This window comes from Mastomys coucha, unplaced genomic scaffold, assembly GCF_008632895.1.
Source record: "Mastomys coucha isolate ucsf_1 unplaced genomic scaffold, UCSF_Mcou_1 pScaffold14, whole genome shotgun sequence".
NCBI lineage: Eukaryota > Metazoa > Chordata > Mammalia > Rodentia > Muridae > Mastomys > Mastomys coucha.
The window spans coordinates 60,107,053-60,114,538 of NW_022196896.1; the positions used below are offsets into that span (position 1 = coordinate 60,107,053).

The following is a 7,486-nucleotide window of genomic DNA, read 5'->3' on the forward strand; positions in this document are numbered from 1 at the left end:
ACACACACACACACACACACACACAAATACAATTTGTTCAGTCTATATAATCTTACTTACATTCAGGGCTGACCACATTTGGTTTGGATAATCAATTGGTGTTCTTTCCTCACGGGAAGACTATTTCTTCTGTCCCAACATCCTTTAGTGCTCTATAATTCTTTTGGAAGATTTTGGGCTTCATGGATATTCTGCTGACTGAGTGCTCCTGATTTTTAATTTTTTAGATGTACATTAAAATTGTACATGTTAACTAGGTGATATGTCTTCATGAATGCTTACTTTGGCTAGGAGTTAAATTGAGAGAACATGTCTGCACCTTTAAGATTTCATCACTTATATTGAGAAGTTTCATTTCCTTTACCTAAGGTGCTGGATTATTCAACATCACTACCTCTGTGGCTTTCCAGCTGTACAGGAGCAGAGCAGAACTTATTTCCAATTGAAATGAGTGACCCTTTGCAGAGCTTTCTCTGACCCAGTCACACCTTTTCTCTCTTGCCTATGGAACCCACCATTCTACATTCTACTTTCTACGAGAATAATATGAATGGAGATTTGCAGTAGTTATCTTTCTGTTTCTGGTCTAATTCACTCACCATGACATCCAGTTCCATCCATGGCATCACAAATGACAGGATTTTATTTTTCTATGGCTCAATAGCATTCCATTGTGTATACACACTGATTTCCTCTATTACTGTCAACCTATTTGTTTTATTTAGTTAGTATTGGTATTGTTACAGTGAACACTGTAGTACAGAAGTCTCTTTCAGAGAATAATTTCACTGCCTTAGAGATTATTCTGTCATATAGTCATGAGACTTCAATTTATGGAGGCATCTTCTTTTTCCTTACCATGGTTGGTTATTTCAATTTCATTCTAAGGAACTATACAGGATTCTCTATTATCTATATCATGGCAGCTTTCTGATATGGCCAAATAATAGCAGTAAATAGTATTGAACATTTGGATTACCACAACCAAGAAAACTGAGTTTATTTCTCATTTTCTCCACTTTTTGTATTGAGTGATATGAGAGAGAACTGCATGTAACAGCACTCCACCCCAGATGAACCAAAAACTGCTATGTAAGAGTTGAAATCACATAAAAATCTCAGGGAAAATGAAGGAGGAGTATCTTCCTTAGTGTGACCAAAAAGATAAACATCAATATATCTATATATCTACATCTTTATCTATCTATATATCATAGAGTTATACTAAATCAAAATCAAATTTTCTATGTTGAAAATACTAAAGATATGAAAACAACTTTAATAATATAAAATGTCTCTAAATTCTTCAGCCAATAAAGAATTAGTGTCAGATTCTAAAGAGTAACAATAATACTTACTACAGTTATTAGTCAACAATTGACCTGAACATGTTTTTTTTTTCTTGGTTGTAAATATGCCAGGTGACATTAATGGAGTGTGATTAATATGAAGCAGATTATATTCACTCATATTTAAATAAGAGTGATGACAAGAAGGAATTGTAAAAGTTGATTTTTTCTGATGAATTATGACATACTTTGGAAAGTTCAGGGAAATGTATTTTTAAACTCAAGGAATGTCTAATGTAATTAGGCTTCTGAACATCTTGAAGATAAATTAATACAAATTCATGCACATCTGGTGGTAGCTTTCTGTCAACTTAAGTCTAAATGGTGAATAAATGTTATTTTATCTAATTATCACAGTTAAGGCTCAGAAAAGTATTGTTTTAATTTTATGCAAACCAAGAAACCCAGAGTGTTTGCTTGTCATTGGGATGATTTATTTTTATTACTACCATGCATATAAAGTTATTTTTTGGCAAGACACTTTAGTTTCCATAGAGCATATATATTTTCTGCCTGTGCTCATGGTTCATTTAGTATGTGGGCTTACTGGATGTGAGGACCTAATTCATCCTTTATGTCCCAGGAGTTCATGAGCCAAAAGTACAATATGGCAAGAATAAGATTAGATTGGTTGACTGAACAGTGACAGGAAAATGTAGATAGTTAGCCTTTAGTTAGTTAGATAGTAAGTGTCCAGTATATTCTGTTTGTCAGTCTAAGTACTATGGGTAGACAAAGTATAAACATAACAAAAAACAATGTAAGTAAAAGAAAGACATGGCTAAAAGTCATATTTCTATATTAAAATCACTATGGTGATGAAGAGAAAAGTCTTACATGTTTCTTCAAGAACTAATGCCCACAGTGGGAAAGCTGACAGAGCAGGAGAGCCAGTGGCAGGGCAAGGCGGGTTTGATCCCCAAAGAAAATACAACTGGAATCCATGCAAAGTGAAGTGCCCAAGTTGTGCAAGAAACCCATGTCAATACAAGACTTTACTTTTTCCAAATTAAAATGTTTAGCATTAAACTTAGAAATTTGTTGCTGGTAACAATTAGAAATCAGCAAAGCATGTTCTCCATTTGGTGAAGAATGTTACAATCCTATTGAAAGTGTTTATAAATGTTTAGAGATGTATTTCACAAATCAAGAATGTATCATATTCTTTATACCATCATAGTGGCCTAATTTTTCTCAATCTACTTCATACTCTGCCGTTTATATTTAAGGTAATTTGCATACTATTAGAGTATATGTAATGAGATTAGTGTGATGAAGAACATTTTGAAGCATAGAACATAGTGCTTGCATCCCCTCTATAACTTACATCTATGTCACTGTGTGTAGTCGTATGGACAGAACAGTTATGGAGGTCAAAGGACAGCTTGCAGCAGTCAGTTCTGTTTTCACTATTGAACTCAGGTTCTCAGGCCTCTGCTTGGTCATCATCCTGGCCCTTGTGTTGTTTTATATTATTTTCTCATTAGCATACAATGTAATTAGCATCAATGTAAGTAAAAGAAAGATATGGTTTTACTAGGACAACAACATATGTTTATATCACTACACTATGTTCTTATTTGCCCCACACAGTGGTGCTTTGCTTTATCACATTTTTTTTCCTTGCTCACTGAAGCCCTCCTTCTCCTGATAATCCCTAAATATTTCATGCCTCAAATCACTTGCAGCAGCTCTTCTTTCTCTTCCAATCCTCCAAGTAGTAATACCTACTTAATTTAAAGTATTATTGCCAAGTTGTTCAGTATCACTATTAACAAATATGACATTTTCATGGTTTCGATGAATGATCAATTTTATCTCATCTTCACAACCACTCTGACAACTTTTAAGTGCTTTGTGAATCAAATAGGTGTCCAGTTGCCTGATGTCCATGATCTTAAAAAGCTGTTATTGTGTCAGAGTATTTTTGCTAGCATTGTTCACACATTCAATAACCATATTAATATTGAGATATTTTTTAAAAGTAACTATCCATTTTAATTTTGTGTTTGAAGCCAGCTTTAGGCCATAGATTTTCTTCAGCCTTTGTAGTCTGTGGGCTTGGAAGAAAGCCTATAAAGAGTGCAAAATGGAATACTTCTTGAGAAATTTCAAAGGAGAGAGAGACAGGTATGAGATACTATAGAGCCAAGTCTGTACGAATTTTGGCCAGAGAACACAAGAATAACCCAAAGCTATTCTTGATAGCTTTACTTTCTCTAAAGTAAACCTGAGTCTAATGACCTATCTTCAGATCAAGTATCTAAGGAGGAGGAAAGCTGTTTTATTTTTATTTTTGTTTAAATCAGATTTAATTCTACAAACCACAAGTGGAAACTAAAAATAAAAAAATGCAATGTTAAGATTGTTGGAATAATATTTCTAATGCAAAACAATACATAATTTTAAAGGAATGAAAAGTAACATTTTATTGCTAATTATGAGATAGATGATTTGAACCCAGCTTTTACTTAATCATGTTTATAAGACAATTGCAAAATATTATGTAGGATAATACAAGCACACATTCACACACACACACACACACACACACACACACACACACATTCACACATGACTCTTTCCTCCAACAGTGACTAAAGAAAGAAAAACAGAAGACATGGTTTTTGAAGTCTTTTTCCATGTTGTAATATTATATGTACTGTGCAGTGGTACATGCATATGAGTGTAGGTGTCCATGTTAATGGCAGCCATCACTCCAACTCCAGAACATTTAATACATTCTCTCTTTCTCTATGTATGGTATTTAATATATGGTATATTATGAATATACATGGTTTGCCTTGCCCATAAAGGGGCATGCAAAGGTGAGAGATTGTTTAGATAGCCTCTTCAACTGCCTCCCCAGATTATTTTTTAGACATCATCTCTCAGTAAATATTGAAGTCACCATTTTGTGTAGACTGGCAGGCAGTAAGCCCCCAATAGCTGCCTGTTTTTCTCCCATTCCTCAGTGCTGGCCTTATAGTGATATGAAAACATAGAGAGATTCAAACTCAGTGGCTCGCTCATGTTTGCTTACCATGTCTGTTACTTTCCCAGAACTGTTTTAATGTCATGAAATGTAATGATTAAATGCTTAGTACTATTTTCTGAATTACTGCCATCTATTTGAGAACATTCTAGCCTAAGCTAGTAACTGGAAGCCAGGTGGCTTTTTTTTTTTCTCTAACATTTTCAGTTTCAGGTTTATAATGAGATTCTTCACCATTTTGATTTAATTTGTTCATAGGCTTAAGATAGGGATCATTTTCACTCTCTTACGTGTTTTATCTAGTCATTCCAGAACTACAGTTTAGAGAGACACTTTCTTTTTGGAAGTATTTTTTGGTAACTTTATTAAAACTCAGGGCTCTCACTGTATTCTCATGGTTCTGTGCCTTTCTAATCTGCACTCCTGTTTTTGTTTCTGTGTTGTTTCTATTGCTGTGCCTCTATCATATGACATGAAATCAGATACAGTGTTGCTCCCACCATTGTTCTCTTTGCTCAGTTTTGAGATGTCTCTGTTGTACAAGTCTTCATTACTATTACTATATTACTATTAGCAGAGTCATTCTTTCTTTCAGAGTTTTCCCACAGTTTCTCATTCTATTTTACTAAAGCTTCTAGATTTTAAATAATCACTTTTTTCATCCTTGGATTGTGAGCCTATCTTCAATGTTTAGTTTCTCAGTGCCACCATTTTTATTCTGTTTTCTATTGTAGGGAATTCAAAAACTATATCTATATGAGGAGTGTAAGGTCATCGGAACATCCATCCTTTGTTTGTTTGAATGGGCTCAATATTATTTTTTAAACTCAAATAGCAGACATTTAGTTGTTTTAATTATGTAAATAATATACAAACACCATTCTATTGCTGAGTACATATTCTATGTAAATATTCACATACCTCTTTATCCCAAGAAGCATTTTAGGAATGTTTGTGTGTATGTGTGTTTAGGGTTGGGCTGTCTCATCTATTTATATCCTACTGTTTACTCCAACAACAAAGAAAGCATACCATTATCATGAAACATTATTAAATCATGTAAACTTTAACTACAAAGAAAACCATACTTGACTTCCGAAAAGTACAACTAACAGAAAAATCATTTAAAAAAAAAACTAATATTGGCATAAAATAAAAGCATCTGCCACCCTCAGTTTCTATAACATGCTGATTAACATTGTTTAGAGAAAAGGAAATAGAATTTCAGAAGTTTTGAAAGAGACTTTCAAGGAAAGACAATTAATCTGCATATGTAACATCAAATAATAAACATATTCTTATTAAAATATTAAAACACAACTAAAGATGTTTATAAAGTATAATGAAGCGTGAGAAAATCACTTTTAAAGAAATGATGTGGCTGTAGGGGAAATGAAGTAATAGAAAATCAGAAGTGACATTCCCTTTGTGTTGCTTTCTCTTGTGGACATCTTCTAACACCTTCCTGTAGTTAAATGGTCGAAGACACGATGAAACAAGACTCCTTTACATTTTCTTATTTTTTTAAAATTTTATTAGATATTTTCTTTATTTATATGTCAAATGATATCTCCTTTCCCAGTTTCCCCTCTGAAAAAAAAAATAAATAAAAAAATAAAAAAAAGACCTGTTCCCTCCTCCCTCCCCCTGCTCACCAACCCACCTTCTCCTGCTTCCTGGCCCTGGCATTCCCCTACACTGGGGCATAGAACCTTCACATTTTCATGTAACACAGGTTCTGCAGTGTTAGTGTTAGAATCTCTTGAATGAATATGTTCACTAATAAATAAGTTGAAAGAGAACATACTTCAAGATTTGAAACAATCACCTCCAATATATTAAATAACATATATCGTGATATACTAATCAGACTTCAATTGATGCTAGTGGGAATCTGAAATGACTTGATTTTCTACACAGGACTTTCTAATCAGTGCACCTCTGGAACTTTATGAATAACTGTATTCTTTAAATGTTACAAAGTACATGCCTTAATTGTGCAATAAAAGAAAGGATCATTTTAACTTGTTCCTGGTGACACAAGCCTATGTCCTAAGCTCCCTGAGCGGCTGAGGCTGGACTGTCTTATATGTAAGGACACTGTGTAATACAGAGTGAGTTCAGTTCACTGTAGGAATTTTGAGGATCATATTTAAAAATGAACAAAGATAAAGAAGGCTGGAGGTATACCTTAGTGATAGTGCCTTTGCCTAGTACTGTGTATAAGGCCGTGGGACCAATCCATAGTATTATAACTAGCTAACTAACTATAGAGCTAAAATTTAAATAATTATTTTAAGTATATGAAAATTAAGAACATGAAAACAAAAATAGGAAATGGGCTACCTAAGTTTGACTTCTCTGGCTTTGAAATTAGGCAAATTTTGGTTCTAACCGTTTTTGTGGCACTGCACTTGACACGTAATTGTTGAGCTACTGCTCTCACAGATATGTCAGGGAAGAAAAGATGACTGTGTGAATTTGTCACGAGGCCGAAAGAAATGGCGAGCTTTTCAAAGGGAAACTCTAGATGTGAACAGGAAGAACAGTGAAAATGGGATTTCATTTAGCTCTTCTTAATAGGAACATTATTAGAATTATTCATAGAATGATCAAATTGTAAGTGTCTAAAAAAAGTCTAACTTTGAGTTTTGGGGGAGGCAAAGAATGTTAGACAAATTCTGTTTCTTTTTGTAACAGATCGACAAAGAAGTTATTCATGTAACAGGCTGGGACTAGACTGAGTTTCTGTGTGTCTCATGTGACAGTTTCCTCCATAGAATATGAAGCAAAGCGCATGGGCTTGAGGCGTAGGTGCAAGCCCCAAGGGCAGCGATCTGAAGTCCATTGTCCCTACAGGGTACATAAGCACAGCATTGACCTGTAGTTGCCAGGGTTCTGCTTGTGAAAGGACGCAAGGTGGGGAAAGATCTGAAGAGTGTCTCGGGGTTTGTAATGCAGTCAATTTAAAATGACCCCGTAATACATTGAATATATTTAATATTAGAGTGGGAGAGAAGAAATCTAGTGTCACAACGCTAAATAGTGACACTACATATCTAGATGGACTGATATTATTTTGACAAGTTGTAAGCACAAACTCCATCCTTTGTGTCTATTCTCAGTTCTTGTTCTTTTTTTT

General features: G+C 34.3%; 1 protein-coding gene across 5 annotated transcripts in view; it reads left to right on the forward strand.

Annotated features, from left to right (window-relative positions):
* Khdrbs2 (KH RNA binding domain containing, signal transduction associated 2) overlaps positions 1-7,486 on the forward strand; it is a 505,791-nt gene that overhangs the window by 69,272 nt on the left and 429,033 nt on the right. The window lies entirely within an intron of this gene.